The sequence below is a fragment of the Pristiophorus japonicus genome, chromosome 32, assembly GCF_044704955.1.
Source record: "Pristiophorus japonicus isolate sPriJap1 chromosome 32, sPriJap1.hap1, whole genome shotgun sequence".
NCBI classification, from domain to species: Eukaryota; Metazoa; Chordata; class Chondrichthyes; family Pristiophoridae; genus Pristiophorus; species Pristiophorus japonicus.
In genome coordinates, this window is record NC_092008.1 from 8,961,478 (window position 1) to 8,983,839 (window position 22,362).

At 47.4% G+C, this 22,362-nt stretch overlaps 1 protein-coding gene across 1 annotated transcript in view; it reads right to left on the reverse strand.

Moving 5' to 3' along the window:
* LOC139240457 (filamin-A-like) overlaps positions 1-11,161 on the reverse strand; it is a 144,614-nt gene extending 133,453 nt beyond the window's left edge. Inside the window, 1 exon segment of the mRNA XM_070868991.1 lies at positions 10,957-11,161. The gene's annotated coding sequence lies outside the window, so the exon portion shown is untranslated.
* Between the last annotated feature and the right edge of the window lie 11,201 nt (positions 11,162-22,362).

Genomic DNA, 22,362 nt, shown 5'->3' on the forward strand with positions numbered 1-22,362 from the left:
AATGGACCCAATTTCTTCCCATTCACTCCCATTGTACACAATCCCAGTGGACTCAACCCCTTCCCATTCACTCCCACTGTACACAATCCCAATGAATACAACCCCTTCCCATTCACTCCCACTGTACACAATCCCAATGGACCCAACCCCTTCCCATTCACTCCCATTGTACACAATCCCAGTGGACCCAACCCCTTCCCATTCACTCCCACTGTACACAATCCAATGAACACAACCCCTTCCCATTCACTCCCACCGTACACAATCCCAATGGACCCAACCCCTTCCCATTCACTCCCATTGTACACATTCCCAATGGACCCAATTTCTTCCCATTCACTCCCATTGTACACATTCCCAGTGGACCCAACACCTTCCTATTCACTCCCACTGTACACAATCCCAATGAGCACAACCCCTTCCCATTCACTCCCACTGTACACAATCCCAATGGACCCAACCCCTTCCCATTCACTCCCATTGTACACATTCCCAATGGACCCAATTTCTTCCCATTCACTCTCATTGTACACAATCCCAGTGGACCCAACCCCTTCCCATTCACTCCCACTGTACACAATCCCAATGAACACAACCCCTTCCCATTCACTCCCATTGTACACAATCGCAATGGACCCAACCCCTTCCCAATCACTCCCATTGTACACAATCCCAATGGACCCAACCCCTTCCCATTCACTTCCACTGTACACAATCCCAATTGATCCAACCCATTCCCATTTATTCTCATTGTGCACAATCCCAATGGACCCAACCCCTTCCCATTCAAAAGACAAATATTGGCCCCAGGTTACTGGGGTGAACTTCCCCCCTGCACTTTTCCAATAGAGGCCTCCGTATTTTTACGTCCACCTGAGAGAGCAGACGGGGCTTCGGTGCAACGTCTAATCCAAACGAGAGCACCTTCAGCAGTGCGGCGCTCCCTCAGTACTGCCCCTCCGACAGTCCGGCGCTCCCTCAGTACTGCCCCTCCGACAGTCCGGCGCTCCCTCAGTGCCGTCCCTCCGACAGTGCAGCGCTCCCTCAGTGCCGACCCTCCGACAGTGCAGCGCTCCCTCAGTGCCGACCCTCCGACAGTGCAGCGCTCCCTCACTACCGCCCCCCGACAGTGCGGTGCTCCCTCACTACCGCCCCTCCGACAGTGCGGCTCAACAGTGCAGTGCTCCCTCAGTACCGCCCCTCCGACAGTGCGGTGCTCCCTCAGTCCTGCCCCTCCGACAGTGCGGCTCTCCCTCAGTACCGCCCCTCGGAGAGTGCGGCGCTCCCTCAGTACTGCCCCTCCGACAGTGTGGCGCTCCCTCAGTACTGCCCCTCCAACAGTGCAGCTCTCCCTCAGTACCGCCCTTCCGACAGCGCAGTGCGGCGCTCCCTCAGTACCGCCCCTCCGACAGCGCAGTGCGGCGCTCCCTCAGTACCAACCCTCCAGCAGCGCAGTGCGGCGCTCCCTCATTACCGCCCCTCCAATAGTGCAGTTCTCCCTCAGTACCGCCCCTCCGACAGTACGGCGCTCCCTCAGTACCGCCCCTCCGACAGTACGGCGCTCCCTCAGTACTGGCACCTGGGGAGTGTCGGAGCGGGTGACAACCACTGAGCCCTGGTTGACACCTAAGTGAGTCGAGAAATCCAGATCCTTCCCCATCGGCTGAAGAGTTTTCTCTCTGAGTGGTAAGGCGCTCAGCCTCAGGAAGTGTTTGAGAGTCAGTCAGACGGGCAAACATTTCCTGTCAAATCTCCCAGCTCTTTGTTTCTCTCTATTGTGGTTCATTCCATCCACAAGGACCAGAAACAAGCATTGAATCCCAATGGACCCAACTCCTTCCCATTCACTCCCACTGTATACAATCCCAATGTACACAACCCCTTCCCATTCACTCCCACTGTATACAATCCCAATGTACCCAACCCCTTCCCATTCACTCCCACTGTACACAATCCCAATGGACCCAACCCCTTCCCATTCACTCCCACTGTACTCAATCCCAAATGGACCCAACCCCTTACCATTCATTCCCATTGTACACAATCTCAATGGACCCAACCCCTTCCCATTCACTCCCACTGTACACAATCCCAATGGCCCCAACCCTTTCCCATTCACTCCCATTGTACACAATCCCAATGGACCCAATCCTTTCCCATTCACTCCCACTGTACACAATCACAATGGATCCAAACCCCTTCCCATTCACTCCCATTGTACACAATCCCAATGGACCCAATCCCTTCCTATTCACTTCCATTGTACACAATCCCAATGGACCCAACCCCTTCCCATTCACTCCCACTGTACACAATCCCAATGAACCCAACCCCTTCCCATTCACTCCCACTGTACAGAATCCCAATGAACCCAATCCCTTCCCATTCACACCCACTGTAATCAATCCCAATGGACCCAAACCTCTTCCCATTCACTCCCACTGAACACAGACCCAACGGACCCAGCCCCTTCACAATCACTCACATTGTACGCAATCCCAATGGATCCAAACCCCTTCCCATTCACTCCCATTATACACAATCCCATTGGACACAACCCCTTCCAATTCACTCCCACTGTATACAATCCCAATGGACCCAAACCCTTCCTATTCACTCCCATTGAATACAATCCCAATGGACCCAAAGCTCTTCCCATTCACTCCCATTGTACACATTCCCAATGGACCCAAACCCCTTCCCATTCACTCCCATTGTACACAATCCCAATGGACCCAACTCCTTCCCATTCACTCCCATTGTACACAATCCCAATGGACCCAACCCCGTCCCATTCAAAAGACAAATATTGGCCCCAGGTTACTGGGGTGAACTTCCCCCCTGCTCTTTTCCAATAGAGGCCTCCGTTTTTTTACGTCCACCTGAGAGAGCAGACGGGGCTTCGGTGCAACGTCTAATCCAAACGAGAGCACCTTCAGCAGTGCGGCGCTCCCTCGGTACCACCCCTCCAACAGTTCGGCACTTCCTCAGTACCGCCCCTCCGACAGTGAGGCACTCCCTCAGTACTGCCCCTCCGACAGTGCGGCGCTCCCTCAGTACTGCCCCTCCGACAGTGCGGCGCTTCCTCAGTACTGCCCCTCCAACAGTGCGGCGCTCCCTCAGTGCCGCCCCTCCGACAGCGCAGTGCGGCACTTCCTCAGTACCGCCCTTCCAACAGTCCGGCGCTCCCTCAGTACCGCCCCTCCGACAGTGCGGTGCTCCCTCAGTACCGCCCCTCCGACAGTGCGGTGCTCCCTCAGTACCGTCCCTCTGACAGTGCGGTGCTCCCTCAGTACCGCCCCTCCGACAGTGCGGTGCTCCCTCAGTACCGCCCCTCCGACAGTGCGGTGCTCCCTCAGTACCGCCCCTCCGACAGTGCAGCCCTCCCTCAGTGCCGCCACTCCGACAGTACGGCACTCCCTCAGTACTGGCACCGGGGGAGTGTCGGAGCGGATGACAACCACTGAGCCCTGGTTGACACCTAAGTGAGTCAAGAAATCCAGATCCTTCCCCATCGGCTGAAGAGTTTTCCCTCTGAGTGGTAAGGCGCTCAGCCTCAGGAAGTGTTTGAGAGTCAGTCAGATGGGCAAACATTTCCTGTCAAATCTCCCAGCACTTTGTTTCTCTCTATTGTGGTTCATTCCATCCGCAAGGACCAGAAACAAGCATTGAATCCCAATGGACCCAACTCCTTCCCATTCACTCCCACTGTACACAATCCCAATGGACCCAATCCCTTCCCATTCACTCCCACCGTACACAATCCCAATGGACCCAATCCCTTCCCATTCACTCCCACTGTACACAATCCCAATGTACCCAACCCCTTCCCATTCACTCCCACTGTACACAATCCCAATGGACCCAACTCCTTCCCATTCACTCCCACTGTACACAATCCCAATGTACCCAACCCCTTCCCATTCACTCCCATTGTACACAATCCCAATGGACCCAACTCCTTCCCATTCACTCCCATTGTACACAATCCCAATGGACCCAATCCCTTCCCATTCAATCCCACTGTACACAATCCCAATGGACCCAACACCTTCCCATTCACTCCCACTGTACACAATCCCAATGGACCCAACCCCTTCCCATTCACTCCCACTGTACACAATCCCAATAGACCCAACCCCTTCCCATTCACTCCCACTGTACACAATCCCAGTGGACCGAACTTCTTCCCATTCATTCCCATTGTACACAATCCCAATGGACCCAACCCCTTCCCATTCAAAAGACAAATATTGGCCCCAGGTTACTGGAGTGAACTCCCCCCTGCACTTTTCCAATCGAGGCCTCCGTATTTTTACGTCCACCGGAGGGAGCAGACGGGGCTTCGGTGCAACGTCAAATCCGAATGAGAGCACCTTCAGCAGTGCGGCGCTCCCTCAGTACCACCCCTCCAACAGTGTGGCTCTCCCTCAGTACTGCCCCTCTGACAGTGCGGCACTCCCTCAGTACTGACACTGGGGGCGTGTTGGGCCTGGATTATGGGGTGCGTGTCTGTGGAGCAGGGTCTCGAACCCACGACCTTCTGATTCAGAGGCGATGGTGAGACCGACTGAGCGACGGCTGACACAGACAAGAGCTGAGGCGAAGATGATACGTGGAGCCTTAGAAACACCCGCTCCGACGAGTGCGGACAGGTTGATGCCGAGTCTCATGACTCCCGCTGATACGTTGGACTACTGCTCCCGAATGTTCTCCATCACTGGGGATTTATTCACAGATCTAAGTCTGTTGTTTGCTCATTGATAAGAAATTGATAATGGTGATTGGTCAATAACTCCATTATCATTGTGTCATATGACGACTTGGACTAGGAGAAGGTAAACTTGATGGAATCTGGACTTAAATTGTTTATCAATTCTTCCAACAACCATTGGCAAGGAGAGAGGCAGACACTTCATCAAAGAACTCCCACTCTTTGCTGAGGGACCTCCTCGGAACCTGCATTTTTCGGGCTCGAGGCGGTTACAGAGATTGGGAGCGGTGTAGGGGCTGGAGGGGGTACACAGATAGGGAGGGGTGTAAGGGCTGGAGGGGGTTACAGAGATAGGGAGGGGTGTAGGGGCTGGAGGGGGTACACAGATAGGGAGGGGTGTAAGGGCTGGAGGGGGTTACAGAGATAGGGAGGGGTGTAGGGGCTGGAGGGGGTACACAGATAGGGAGGGTGTAAGGGCTGGAGGGGGTTACAGAGATAGGGAGGGGTGTAGGGGCTGGAGGAGGTTTCAGAGATGGGGAGGGTTGTAGGGGCTGGAGGAGGTTACAGAGATAGGGAGGGTATATAGGGCTGTAGGAGGTTACAGAGATAGGGAGGTAGGTAGGGGCTGGAGGGGGTTACAGAGATAGGGAGGGTGTAAGGGCTGGAGGAGGTTACAGAGATAGGAATGGTGTAGGGCTGGAGGAGGTTACAGAGATAGGGAGGGTATAGGGGCTGGAGGAGGTTACAGAGATAGGGAGGGTGTAGGGGCTGGAGGAGGTTACAGAGATAGGGAGCGCTGTAGGGGCTGGAGCGGTTTCAGAGATAGGGAGGGATATAGTGGCTGGAGGAGGTTACAGAGATAGGGAGGGGTGTGTGGGCTGGAGGAGGGTACAGAGATCGTGACGGGTGTCAGGGCTGGAGGAGGGTACAGAGATAGGGAGGGTTGTAGGGACTGGAGGAGGTTACAGAGAGAGGGAGGGGTGTAGGGGCTGGAGGAGGTTACAGAGATAGGGAGGGGTGTAGGGGCTGGAGGAGGTTACAGAGATTGGGAGGGGTATAGTGGCAGGAGGAGGTTACAGAGATAGGGAGGGGTGTAAGGGCTGGAGGGGGTTACAGAGATAGGAAGGTGTGTAGGGGCTGGAGGGGGTTACAGAGATAGGGAGGGTGTAAGGGCTGGAGGAGGTTACAGAGATAGGGATGGTATAGAGGCTGGAGGAGGTTACAGAGAGAGGGAGGGGTGTAGGGGCTGGAGGAGGTTACAGAGATCGGGAGGGGTGTAGGGGCTGGAGGAGGTTACAGAGATTGGGAGGGGTGTAGCGGCTGGAGTTTGTTACAGAGATCGAGAGGGGCGTAGGGGCTGGAGGAGGTTGCACAGATAGTGAGGGTTTGGGTCTGGAAGAGGTTACAGAGATAGGGAGGGGTGTGTGGGCTGGAGGAGGGTACAGAGATCGTGAGGGGTGTCGGGGCTGGAGGAGGGTACAGAGATAGGGAGGGTTGTAGGGACTGGAGGAGGTTATAGAGAGAGGGAGGGGTGTAGGGGCTGGAGGAGGTTACAGAGATAGGGAGGGGTGTAGGGGCTGGAGGAGGTTACAGAGATTTGGAGGGGTGTAGCGGCTGGAGTTGGTTACAGAGATCGAGAGGGGCGTAGAGGCTGGAGGAGGTTGCACAGATAGTGAGGGTTTGGGTCTGGAAGAGATTACAGAGATAGGGAGGGGTGTATGGGCTGGAGGAGGTTACAGAGATTGGGACGGGTGTAGAGGCTGGAGGACATTACAGAGGTAGGGGAGGTGTAGGAGCTGGAGGAAGTTACAGAGATAGGGAGGGGTATAAGGCTGGAGGGGCTTACAGAGATAGGGAGGCGTGTAGGGGCTGGAGTAGGTTACAGAGATAGGGAGGGGTGTAGGAACTGGAGGAGGTTACAGAGATAGGGAGGGGTGTAGGAACTGGAGGAGGTTACAGAGATAGGGAGGGGTGTAGATGCTGGAGGAGGTCACAGAGATAGGGAGGTGTATAGGGGCTGGAAGATGTTACACAGATAGGGAGGGGCGTAGGGTCTGGAGGAGGGTAAATAGATAGGGAGGGGTGTAGAGCTGGAGGAGGTTACAGAGGTAGCGAGGTGTGTAGGGGCTGGTTGATGTTACAGAGATAGGAAGTGTCGAGGTCCATGGAGGAATTTGTAAACAAGGATGAGAATTTTGAAATCGAGGCGTTGCTTAAACGCGAGCCAATGTATGTCAGCGAGTTAGGACACGGGGCACAGCGGGTGATGGGTGAGTGGGACTCGGTGCGAGTTAGGACACGGGGCAGTGAGCACAGGGGGTGATGGGTGAGTGGGACTGGGTGTGAGTTAGGACACGGGGTCAGTGAGCACAGGGGGTGATGGGTGAGTGGGACTGGGTGTGAGTTAGGACACGGGGTCAGTGAGCACAGGGGGTGATGGGTGAGTGCGACTCGGTGCGAGTTAGGACACGGGGTCAGTGAGCACAGGGGGTGATGGGTGAGTGGGACACGGTGCGAGTTAGGACACGGGGTCAGTGAGCACAGGGGGTGATGGGTGAGCGGGACTCGGTGCGAGTTAGGACACGGGGCAGTGAGCACAGGGGGTGATGGGTGAGCGGGACTCGGTGCGAGTTAGGACACGGGGTCAGTGAGCACAGGGGGTGATGGGTGAGTGGGACACGGTGCGAGTTAGGACACGGGGTCAGTGAGCACAGGGGGTGATGGGTGAGTGGGACTCGGTGCGAGTTAGGACACGGGTCACAGCGGGTGATGGGTGAGTGGGACTCGGTGCGAGTTAGGACACGGGACAGCCGAGTTATGGATGAACAAATGTTTACATTGGCTGGAACGTGAAAGGCTTCAGGCTCCTCCAAGGTTCCGCTGCTGATAATTAGCCAAATTCCTCAATTATCCGCCTTACCTTCATTCGAAAAGTGGTTGGAGATACAGGAACCCGTTGGAAGGCAAGAGACGGCACTGATACAGTGTGTCCATTGCCGAAAGATATTAAGTGGGTTGCTATATGAACCTGAACATGGGAGCAGACAGAGCTGGAATAACCTCCTCTCCATCACCTGTCCTTTGGGACATCCAGCAAATACTAACACCCCAATATACCCCACACCCCTCACTGTCACACTGATTTCCCCCACACCCCTCACTGTAACACTGATATACCCCACACGCCTCACTGTAACACTGATATACCCCACACCCCTCACTGTAACACACTGATATACCCCACACCCCTCACTGTAACACTGATATACCCCACACCCCTCACTGTAACACTGATATACCCCACACGCCTCACTGTAACACTGATATACCCCACACCCCTCACTGTAACACTGATATCCCCCACACCTCTCACTGTAACACTGATATACCCCACGCCCCTCACTGTACCACTGATATACCTCACACCTCTCACTGTAACACTGATATCCCCCACACCCCTCACTGTAACACTGATATACCCCACACCCCTCACTGTAACACTGATATCCCCCACACCCCTCACTGTAACACTGATATATCCCACTCCCCTCACTGTAACACTGATATACCCCACACCCCTCACTGTGACACCGATATACCCCACACCCCTCACTGTAACACTGATATACCCCACACCCCTCACTGTGACACCAATATACCCCACACCCCTCACCGTAACACTGATATATCCCACACCCCTCACTGTAACACTGATATGCCCCACACCCCTCACTGTGACACCGATATACCCCACACCCCTCACCATAACACTGATATACCCCACACCCCTCACTGTAACACTGATATGCCCCACACCCCTCACTGTAACACTGATATACCCCACATGCCTCAGTGTAACACTGATATACCCCATTCCCCTCACTATGTGTTTATATATTCCTGTGTGCCTGTTTATCTGTGTCAGCTGCCAACTGCATGCGAAAGATTGTTTCTAGAAGCCTGCATGTCTGTGCCTGTGTCTGTGGAGTGTTGTCCAAGCTTGTCAGTGAGTGAGTGTGAGTGTGAGTGTGTGTTTGAGTATATGTCTGTTTTATGTTAATGTGCACAGCACCCTGTACTGCAGCTAAGCCTCTTAAATCCGTCAAACACACTTCAAGAGCGTCTTAGAACCTCCGCTCCTAGCCTCCGGGGCTGTGAAATATTTAGCACGTTCTGCTGGATTTAAAATCAAACTGCCTTTCTTCAACCAACGCCCCTCTCTGTCCCATTGAACTCAGACAAGAACAGATGCCTTTGCAGCCTCAGTAACACAGAAGGGGCACCTCTTTATATATAGAATTGGTGTAAACTGTGGCTCAGTGGGTAGCAATCTCACCTCTGCATTGGACCGTTGTGGGTTCAAGTCCCACTCCGGAGACTTGAGCACAAAAGTCCAGGGTGACACTCCCAGTGCAGTGCTGCGGGAGCGCTGCACTGCGCTGTCGGAGGGGCGGTACTGAGGGAGCGCCGCACTGTCGGAGGGGCGGTACTGAGGGAGCCCCGCATTGTCGGAGGGGCGGTACTGAGGGAGCCCCGCACTGTCGGAGGGGCGGTACTGAGGGAGCCCCGCACTGTCGGAGGGGCGGTACTGAGGGAGCCCCGCACTGTCGGAGGGGCGGTACTGAGGGAGTGCCGCACTGTCGGAGGGGCAGTACTGAGAGAGTGCCGCACTGTCGGAGGGGCAGTACTGAGGGAGCCCCGCACTGTCGGAGGGGCGGTACTGAGGGAGTGCCGCACTGTCGGAGGGGCGGTACTGAGGGAGCGCCGCACTGTCAGAGGGGCGGTACTGAGGGAGCCCCGCACTGTCGGAGGGGCGGTACTGAGGGAGCCCCGCATTGTCGGAGGGGCAGTACTGAGAGAGTGCCGCACTGTCGGAGGGGCAGTACTGAGGGAGCACCGCACTGTCGGAGGGGCAGTACTGAGGGAGCACCGCACTGTCGGAGGGGCAATACTGAGGGAGCGCCGCACTGCGCTGTCGGAGGGGCGGTACTGAGGGAGCACCGCACTGTCGGAGGGGCGGTACTGAGGGAGCACTGCACTGTTGGAGGGGCAGTACTGAGGGAGCGCCACACTGCGCTGTCGGAGGGGCAGTACTGAGGGAGTGCCGCACTGTCGGAGGGGCAGTACTGAGGGAGTACTGGGAGGGGCGTCGCATTGCGTTGTCGGAGGGGCAGTACTGAGGGAGCGCCGCACTGTCGGAGGTGCCGTCTTTCAGATGAGACGTTAAACCGAGGCCCCGTCTGCCCTCCTCAAGTTAACATAAAAGAGCCCACGGGCCACTATTTGGAAGAAGAGCAGGGTGAGTTCCCCCCGGTGTCCTGGGCCCAATATTTATCCCTCAATCAGCAGAACAAAAAAACAGATGATCTGGGTCATTATCACACTGCTGTTTGTGGGAGCTTGCTGTGCACAAATTGGCTTTGCACATCACCAACAGTGACTGCATTTCAAAACGGGCTTCATTGGCTGTGAAAGGCGCTCTATAAATGCAAGTCTTTCGAAAACATGAAACTTGCTCAAGAGGCTGAGAGATGTTCTTGGACTGAAAAGGCGGAGCAGCGTGCGTCCGCCAGAGGGCGACACGCCCGGAATTCCTCGGGGCTGCCAAATTTCGACGGTTCGAATCCGCTCCTTGCCTTTTTTGGAAAATTGTCTCCAGCTCATTGATGTGATGGAGATGTTTTTGTACATGGATTTTAATTAATTAAAGACACAGGCACAAGGGAGGGCAGAAATTCCTCTGCTATTTACCCAACTCTCTGAAACATGCAACGCTACGAAAAAAAAAAGTCTTCAGCTATTTGCAGACACAAATTCATTGCAAATCGCAATGAAACTCTCACAAAACCCTGTTTGCAGTCGGATCTTCGCTGATATTCGGGATGACACTCCTCTAGTCAATAATAAAAGAAATGCTGATTCTCGGTTTTTTTTTCTCGCCCCTGATACACAGTCAGGCATTAAAAGAATAAATCGCACGAAGTGGCAAACGCGTCTGAAAAAGCTTTCAAAAAGTTTTGAAAAAAGGTTTTCACAAAGTTTTCAAAAGTTTTCACAAAGTTTTGCAAAAAGTTTTGAAAAAGTTTTCAAAAAGTTTTCAAAAAAGTTTTCAAAAACATTTCTCCCTCTCCCAAGTTGTGTTTTCTTTTCCACATAGTTGTTTTTGCTTGTTATATCTTAAGCACAGTATTTCATTCTGCCCCTGTTGTTTGGTTATCTGGTCCCGCATTGCTGGTACTTACTGTGAGCGAGGTTTATCTCTGGGAGTTCAGCTTATCCTTCGGTTCCTGGTTCGGGACTGTCTTCCTGGGCTGCTCTGGGCGACTTTACAGCTTCGCGAGCCTCTGTCTCTCTCTCCCTCTCCCTTTTCTCTTATTTAAAAAGCCTTAATTGGTAAAATATCAATTTGAAAGTCTTTTACAGTGACGTCTTCTAAAGCGACCGCCTTCGCTTTAAAACATTACGTCAACCGCAGAGATCTCAGTGTGTGAACAGCGGGGAGAAGGAGATATGGCCTGGAACTCCGGGAGCAGGGGGATGAAGGGGGCGGGGGAGGAGGCGAGAGGGATGTCAGGACCTGGGAGGGCCGAATTCCAGCAGAGAGCCCCCCTCAAACCAACCAGAATACAGCACCCTTCATATATCCCAGAGTATAGCTCCCCTCAAATACCCCCAATATATAGTACCCTCAAATATCCCCAATGTATCGTACCCTCAAATATCCCCAATATATAGTACCATCAAATACCCCCAATATATAGCCCCCCTTCAAATACCTCCAATATATAGTACGCACAAATACCCTCAATATACAGCACCCTCAAATACCCCCAATATATAGTACCCTCAAATATCTCCAATATATAGTAGAAACATAGAAACATAGAAAATAGGTGCAGGAGCAGGCCATTCAGCCCTTCTAGCCTGCACCGTCATTCAATGAGTTCATGGCTGAACATGAAACTTCAGTACCCCATTCCTGTTTTCTCGCCATAACCCTTGATCCCCCGAGTAGTAAGGACTTCATCTAACTCCCTTTTGAATATATTTAGTGAATTGGCCTCAACTACTTTCTGTGGTAGAGAATTCCACAGGTTCACCACTCTCTGCGTGAAGAAGTTTCTCCTCATCTCGGTCCTAAATGGCTTACCCCTTATCCTCAGACTGTGATCCCTGGTTCTGGACTTCCCCAACATTGGGAACATTCTTCCTGCATCTAACCTGTCTAAACCCGTCAGAATTTTAAACGTTTCTATGAGGTCCCCTCTCATTCTTCTGAACTCCAGTGAATACAAGCCCAGTTGATCCAGTCTTTCTTGATAAGTCAGTCCCGCCATCCCGGGAATCAGTCTGGTGAATCTTCGCTGCACTCCCTCAATAGCAAGAATGTCCTTCCTCAAGTTAGGAGACCAAAACTGTACACAATACTCCAGGTGTGGCCTCACCAAGGCCCTGTACAACTGTAGCAACACCTCCCTGCCCCTGTATTCAAATCCCCTCGCTATGAAGGCCAACATGCCATTTGCTTTCTTAACCGCCTGCTGTACCTGCATGCTAACCTTCAATGACTGATGCACCATGACACCCAGGTCTCTTTGCACCTTCCCTTTTCCTAATCTGTCACCATTCAGATAATAGTCTGTCTCTCTGTTTTTACCACCAAAGTGGATAACCTCACATTTATCCACATTATACTTCATCTGCCACGCATTTGCCCACTCACCTAACCTATCCAAGTCACTCTGCAGCCTCATAGCATCCTCCTCGCAGCTCACACTGCCACCCAACTTAGTGTCATCCGCAAATTTGGAGATATTGCATTTAATCCCCTCGTCTAAATCATTAATGTACAATGTAAACAGCTGGGGCCCCAGCACAGAACCTTGCGGCACCCCACTAGTCACTGCCTGCCATTCTGAAAAGTACCCGTTTACTCCTACTCTTTGCTTCCTGTCTGACAACCAGTTCTCAATCCACGTCAGCACACTACCCCCAATCCCATGTGCTTTAACTTTGCACATTAATCTCTTGTGTGGGACCTTGTCGAAAGCCTTCTGAAAGTCCAAATATACCACATCAACTGGTTCTCCTTTGTCCACTTTACTGGAAACATCCTCAAAAAATTCCAGAAGATTTGTCAAGCATGATTTCCCTTTCACAAATCCATGCTGACTTGGACCTATCATGTCACCATTTTCCAGATGCACTGCTATGACATCCTTAATAATTGATTCCATCATTTTACCCACTACTGAGGTCAGACTGACCGGTCTATAATTCCCTGTTTTCTCTCTCCCTCCTTTTTTAAAAAGTGGGGTTACATTGGCTACCCTCCACTCCATAGGATCCAGAGTCAATGGAATGTTGGAAAATACCCCCAATATATAGTACCATCAAACACCACCAATATATAGCGCCCTCAAATACCTGAAATAGATAGTACCATCAAATACCCCCATTATATAGTACCCACAAATAGCCTCAATATACAACACCCTCAGATACCCCCACTATATAGTACCATCAAACACCCCCAATATATAACACCCTCAAATACCCACAATATACAGCACCCTCAAATACCCCCAATATATAGTACCCTCAAATACCTCAATATACAACACCCTCAAATATCCCCAGTATATAGCCCCCCTCAAATACCCCCAATATATAGTACCCTCAAATACCCGCAATAGACAACACCCTCAAATACCCCCAGTATATAGTACCCTCAAATACCCCCAATATATAGCACTCTCAAATACCCCCAATATACAATAGCATCAAATACCCCCAATATATAGTACCCTCAAATACCTCCAATATACAGTACCCTCAAATACCCCCAATATGTAGCACCCTCAAATACCCACAATATATAGTACCCTCAAATACCTCCAATACATAGCACCCTCAAATACCTCCAATATACAGTACCCTCAAATACCCCCAATATGTAGCACCCTCAAATACCCACAATATATAGTACCCTCAAATACCTCCAATACATAGCACCCTCAAATACCCCCAATATATAGCACTCTCAAATATCTCCAATATATAGTACCCTCAAATACCCCCAATACATAGCACCCTCAAATACCTCCAATATATAGTACCCTCAAATACCCCCAATATGTAGCACCCTCAAATACCCACAATATATAGTACCCTCAAATACCTCCAATATGTAGCACCCTCAAATAGCCACAATATATAGTACCCTCAAATACCCCCAGTATATAGTACCCTCAAATACCTCCAATATATAGTACCCTCAAATATCGCCCAATATATAGTCCCCCTCAAATCGCCCAATATATAGTACCCTCAAATATCCCCAATATATAGTCCCCCTCAAATCCCCCAATATATAGCATCCCCAAATCCCCCAATATATAGTCCCTCTCAAATAAAATACCCCAATATATAGCCCCCTTCAATAACCCCCAATATATAGCCCCCTTCAATAACCCCCAATATACAGTACCATCAAACACCCCCAATATATAGCACCCACAAATACCCTAAATAGATAGTACCATCAAATACCCCCAATATATAGCCCCCCTCAAATACCTCCAATATATAGTACCCACAAATACCCTCAATATACAGCACCCACAAATACCCCCAATATATAGTACCCTCAAATACCCCCAATATACAGCATCTTCAAAAACCCCCAATATATAGTACCCTCAAACACCCCCAATATATAGTAACCTCAAATACCCCCAATATATAGCACCCTCAAATAACCCCAATATATAGTACCCTCAAATACGCCCAATATACAGTAACATCAAATACCCCCAATATATAGTACCCTCAAATACCCCCAATATATAGTACCCTCAAATACCCCCAATATATAGTACACTCAAATAACCCCAATATATAGTACCGTCAAATACCCCCAATATACAGTACCCTCAAATAGCCCCAATATATAGTACCCTCCAATACCCCCAATATATAGTACCCTCAAATACCCCCAATATATAGTACCACCAATTCCCCCAATATATCGTACCCTCAAATACGCCCAATATATAGTACCCGCAAATACCCCCAATATATAGTACACTCAAATACCCCCAATATATAGTACCCTCAAATACCCCCAATATATAGTACCCTCAAATAACCCAATATATAGTACCCTCAAATATCCCCAGTATATAGCCACCCTCAAACACCCCCAATATATAGTACCATCAAATACCCCTAATATATAGTACCATCAAACACCCCAATATATAGCGCCCTCAAATACCCGAAATATATAGTACCATCAAATACCCCCAATATATAGTACCCACAAATAGCCTCAATACACAACACCCTCAGATACCCCCACTATATAGTACCATCAAACACCCCCAATATATAACACCCTCAAATACCCTCAATATACAGCACCCTCAAATACCCCCAATATATAGTACCCTCAAATACCTCAATATACAACACCCTCAAATATCCCCAGTATATAGCCCCCCTCAAATACCCCCAATATATAGTACCCTCAAATACCCGCAATAGACAACACCCTCAAATACCCCCAGTATATAGTACCCTCAAAAAGCCCCAATATATAGCACCCTCAAATACCCCCAATATACAGTAACATCAAATACCCCCAATATATAGTACCCTCAAATACCTCCAATATATAGTACCCTCAAATACCCCCAATACATAGCACCCTCAAATACCTCCAATATATAGTACCCTCAAATACCCCCAATATGTAGCACCCTCAAATACCCACAATATATAGTACCCTCAAATACCTCCAATATGTATCACCCTCAAATAGCCACAATATATAGTACCCTCAAATACCCCCAGTATATAGTACCCTCAAATACCTCTAATATATACTACCATCAAACACCCCCAATATATAGCACCCACAAATACCCTAAATAGATAGTACCATCAAATACCCCCAATATATAGCCCCCCCCTCAAATACCTCCAATATATAGTACCCACAAATACCCTCAATATACAGCACCCTCAAATAACCCCAATATTTAGTACCATCAAACACCCCCAATATATAGCACCCTCAAATACCCCCAATATATAGTACCCTCAAATACCCCCAATATACAGCATCCTCAAAAACCCCCAATATATAGTACCCTCAAACACCCCCAATATATAGTAACCTCAAATACCCCAATATACAACACCCTCAAATACACCAGTATATAGTACCCTCAAATACCCCCAATATATAGCGCCCTCAAATAACCCCAATATATAGTACCCTCAAATACCCCCAACATACAGTAACATCAAATACCCCCAATATATAGTACCCTCAAATACCCCTAATATATACTATCCTCAAATACCCCCAATATATAATACCCTCAAATACCCCCAATATATAGTACCCTCAAATACCCCAATATATAGTACCCTCAAATACCCCCAATATATAGTACCCTCAAATATCCCCAGTATATAGTCCCCTCAAATACCACCAATATATAGCACCCTCCAATACCCCCAATATATAGTACCCTCAAATACCCCCAATATATAGTACCATCAAATACCCCCAATATATAGTACCCTCAAATACCCCAAATATATAGTACCCTCAAATTCCCCAATATATAGTACCATCAAATACCCCCAATACATAGCACCCTCAAATACCCCCAATATATAGTACCCTCAAATACCCTCTATATATCGTACCCTCAAATACCCCCAATATACAGTACCATCAAATATCCCCAATATATAGTACCCTCAAATACCCCCAATATATAGTACCATCAAATACCCCCAATACATAGCACCCTCAAATCCCCCAATATATAGTACCCTCAAATATCCCCAATATATAGTCCCCCTCAAATCCCCCAGTATATAGACCCTCTCAAATAAAATACCCCTAATATATAGCCCCCCTCAATAATCCCAATATATAGTGCCCTCAAGTACCCCCAATATATAGTCCCCTCAAATATCCCCAATATATAGTACCCTCAAATACCCCCAATATATAGCACCCTCCAATACCCCCAATATATAGTACCCTCAAATACCCCTAATATATACTATCCTCAAATACCCCCAATATATAATACCCTCAAATACCCCCAATATATAGTACCCTCAAATACCCCAATATATAGTACCCTCAAATACCCCCAATATATAGTACCCTCAAATATCCCCAGTATATAGTCCCCTCAAATACCACCAATATATAGCACCCTCCAATACCCCCAATATATAGTACCCTCAAATACCCCCAATATATAGTACCATCAAATACCCCCAATATATAGTACCCTCAAATACCCCCAATATATAGTACCCTCAAATACCCCCAATATATAGTACCCTCAAATACCCCCAATATATAGTACCCTCAAATAACCCAATATATAGTACCCTCAAATATCCCCAGTATATAGCCACCCTCAAACACCCCCAATATATAGTACCCTCAAATACCCCCAGTATATAGCCACCCTCAAACACCCCTAATATATAGTACCCTCAAATACCCTCAATATATAGTACCCTCAAATACCCCCAGTATATAGCCCCCGCTCAAATACCCCCAAAGTATAGTACCCTCAAATACCCGCAATATACAACACCCTCAAATACCCCCAGTATATAGTACCCTCAAATACCCCCAATATATAGTACCCACAAATACCATCTCTATATCGTACCCTCAAATACCCACAATATATAGTACCCTCAAATACCCTCTATATATCGTACCCTCAAATACCCACAATATATACTACCCTCAAGTACCCTCAATATATAGTACCCTCAAATACCCCCAGTATATAGCCCCCGCTCAAATACCCCCAATATATAGTACCCTCAAATACCCGCAATATACAACACCCTCAAATACCCCCAGTATATAGTACCCTCAAATACCCCCAATATATAGTACCCTCAAAGACCATCTCTATATCGTACCCTCAAATACCCACAATATATAGTACCCTCAAATACCCTCTATATATCGTACCCTCAAATACCCACAATATATAGTACCCTCAAGTACCGCCAATATATAGTACCCTCAAATACCCCAGTATAAAGTACCCTCAAATACACCCAGTATATAGTACCCCAAATACCCCCAATATATAGCCCCCCTCAAATACCCCCAATATATAGTACCCTCAAATACCCCCAATATGTAGTACCCTCAAATACCCCCAATATACAGTACCATCAAATACCCCCAATATACAGTACCATCAAATACCCCCAATATATAGTACCCTCAAATACCCCCAATATATAGTACCCTCAAATACCTCCAATATATAGTACCCTCAAATACCCCTAATACATAGCACCCTCAAATACCTCCAATATATAGTACACTCAAATACCCCCAATATGTAGCACCCTCAAATACCCACAATATATAGTACCCTCAAATACCTCCAATATGCAGCACCCTCAAATAGCCACAATATATAGTACCCTCAAATACCCCCAGTATATAGTACCCTCAAATACCTCCAATATATAGTACCCTCAAATACCCCCCAATATATAGTCCCCCTCAAATCCCCAATATAGACTACCCTCAAATAACCCAATATATAGTCCCCCTCAAATCCCCCAATATATAGCCCCCCCAAATCCCCCAATATATAGTCCATCGCAAATAAAATACCCCAATATATAGCCCCCTTCAATAACCCCCAATATATAGAGCCCTCAAATACTCCCAATATACAGTACCATCAAACACCCCCAATATATAGCACCCACAAATACCCTAAATAGATAGCACCATCAAATACCCCCAATATATAGCCCCCCTCAAATACCTCCAATATATAGTACCCACAAATACCCTCAATATACAGCACCCTCAAATAACCCCAATATATAGTACCATCAAACACCCCCAATATATAGCACCCTCAAATACCCCCAATATAAAGTACCCTCAAATACCCCCAATATACAGAACCCTCAAAAAAGCCAATATATAGTACCCTCAAACACCCCCAATATATAGTAACCTCAAATACCCCCAATAAAAAATACCCTCAAATACACCAGTATATAGTACCCTCAAATACCCCCAATACATAGCACCCTCAAATACCGCCAATATATAGTACCCTCAAATACCCCCAATATACAGTAACATCAAATACCCCCAATATATAGTACCCTCAAATACCCCCAATATATAGTACGCTCAAATACCCCCAATATATCGTACCCTCAAATACCCCCAATATATAGTACCCTCAAATAGCCCCAATATATAGTACCATCAAATACCCCCAATACATAGCACCCTCAAATACCCCCAATATATAGTACCCTCAAATACCCTCTATATATCGTACCCTCAAATACCCCCAATATACAGTACCATCAAATATCCCCATTATATAGTACCCTCAAATACCCCCAATATATAGTACCATCAAATACCCCCAATACATAGCACCCTCAAATCCCCCAATATACAGTACCCGCAAATATCCCCAATATATAGACCCCCTCAAATCCCCCAATATATAGTCCCTCTCAAATAAAATACCCCTGATATATAGCCCCCGTCAATAACCCCAATATATAGTGCCCTCAAATACCCCCAATATATAGTACCCTCAAATACCCCCAATATATAGTACCCTCAAATACCCCCAATATATAGTACCCTCAAATACCCCCAATATATAGTACCCTCAAATACCCCCAATATATAGCACCCTCCAATACCCCCAATATATAGTACACTCAAATACCCCCAATATATAGTACCCTCAAATACCCCCAATATATAGTACCCTCAAATAACCCCAATATATAGTAGCCTCAAATATCCCCAGTATATAGTCCCCCTCAAATACCCCCAATATATAGCACCCTCCAATACCCTCAATATAGAGTACCCTCAAATACCCCCAATATATAGTACCATCAAATACCCCCAATATATAGTACCCACAAATACCCCAAATATATAGTACCCTCAAATACCCCCAATATATAGTACCCTCAAATACCCCCAATATATAGTACCCTCAAATACCCCCAATATTTAGTACCCTCAAATACCCCCAATATTTAGTACCCTCAAATACCCCCAATATATAGTACCCTCAAATAACCCAATATATAGTACCCTCAAATATCCCCAGTATATAGCCACCCTCAAACACCCCCAATATATAGTACCCTCAAATATCCCCCAGTATATAGCCACCCTCAAACACCCCTAATATATAGTACCCTCAAGTACCCTCAATATATAGTACCCTCAAATACCCCCAGTATATAGCCCCCCTCAAATACCCCCAATATATAGTACCCTCAAATACCCGCAATATACAACACCCTCAAATACCCCCAGTATATAGTACCCTCAAATACCCCCACTATATAGTACCCTCAAATACCCCCAATATATAGTACCCTCAAATACCCTCAATATATAGTACCCTCAAATAGCCCAATATATAGTACCCTCAAATATCCCCAGTATATAGCCACCCTCAAACACCCCTAATGTATAGTACCCTCAAATACCCTCAATATATAGTACCCTCAAATACCCCCAGTATATAGCCCCCCTCAAATACCTCCAATATATAGTACCCTCAAATACCCGCAATATACAACACCCTCAAATACCCCCAGTATATATTACCCTCAAATACCCCCAATATATAGTACTGTCAAATACCCCCAATATATAGTACCCTCAAATACCCCCAGTATATAGCCCCCCTCAAATACCTCCAATATATAGTACCCTCAAATACCCGCAATATACAACACCCTCAAATACCCCCAGTATATAGTACCCTCAAATACCCGCAATATACAACACCCTCAAATACCCCCAGTATATAGTACCCTCAAATACCCCCAATATATAGTACTGTCAAATACTCCCAATATATAGTACCCTCAAATACCCCCAATATATAGTACCCTCAAATGCTCCCAATATACAGCACCCTCAAATACCCCCAATATACAGTAGCCTCAAATACCTCCAATATATAGTACCCTCAAATAATCTCAATATATAGTACCCTCAAATACCCTCAATATATAGTAGCCTCAAATATCCCCGGTATATAGTCCCCCTCAAATACCCCCAATAAAAAGTACCCTCAAATACCCCCAAAATATAGTACCATCAAATACCCCCAATATATAGTACCCTCAAAAAACCCCCAGTATATAGCCCCCCTCAAATATCCCCAATATAGAGTACCATCAAATATTCCCAAAATATAGTACCATCAAATACCCCCAATATATAGCGCCCCTCAAATACCTTCAATATATAACACCCTCAAATACCCCCAATATATACTACGCTCAAATACCTCCAATATATAGCGCCCCTCAAATACCCTCAATATATAACACCCTCAAATTCCCCCAATATATAGTACGCTCAAATACCTCCAATATATAGTACCCTCAAATACCCCCAATATATACTACCCTCAAATATCCCCAATATAAAGTACCCTCAAATACCCCCAATATGTAGTACCCTCAAATACCCCCAATATATAGCACCCTGCAATACCCCCAATATATAGTACCCTCAAATACCCCCAATAGATAGTACCACCAAATACCCCCAATATATAGTACCCTCAAATACCCCCAATATATAGTACCCCTCCAGTTCCCCCAATATATAGTACCCTCATATACCCCCAATATATAGTACCCTCAAATACCCTCAATATATAGTACCCTCAAATTCCCCCAATATATAGTACCCTCAAATACCCTCAATATACATTACCCTTAAATACCCCCAGTAAATAGTCCCCCTCAAAAAAAATACCCGCAATATACAGTACCCTCAAATACCCCCAATATATAGTACCCTCAAATACCCCCAATATATAGTACGCTCCAATACCCCCAATATATAGTACCCTCAAACACCCCCAATATATAGTACCCTCAACTACCCCTCAATATATAGTACCCTCAAATACCCCCAATATATGGTACCCTCAAATACCCCCAATATATAGAACCCTCAAATATCCCCAAAATATAGCCCCATAGTATACTCAAATGCCCACAACATATTGTACCCAAAATACCCCCAATATAAAGTACCCTCAAATACCCCCAATATATAGCACCCCTCAAATACACCCAATATATAGCCCCCCTCAAATACCCCCAATATATAGTACCCTCAAATAGCCCCAATATATAGCCCCTTCAAATACCCCAATATATAGCCCCCTCAAATAATCTCAATATAATACCCTCAAATATGCTCAATATAAAGTACCCTCAAATACCCCCACTTTATCATCCCCTCAAATACCCCCATATATAGTACCCTCAAATACCCCCAATATATAGCCCCCCCTCAAATACCCCCAATATATTGTGCACTCAAATACCGCCAATATATAGTACCCTCAAATACCCCCAATATATAGCCCCCTCAAATACCCTCAATATATAGTACCCTCAAATACCCCCACTATATCATACCCTCAAACACCCCCAATATATAGCCCCCCTCAAATACCCCCAATATATATTACCCTCAAATACCCCCAATATACAACACCCTCAAATACCCTCAATATATAGTTCCCTCA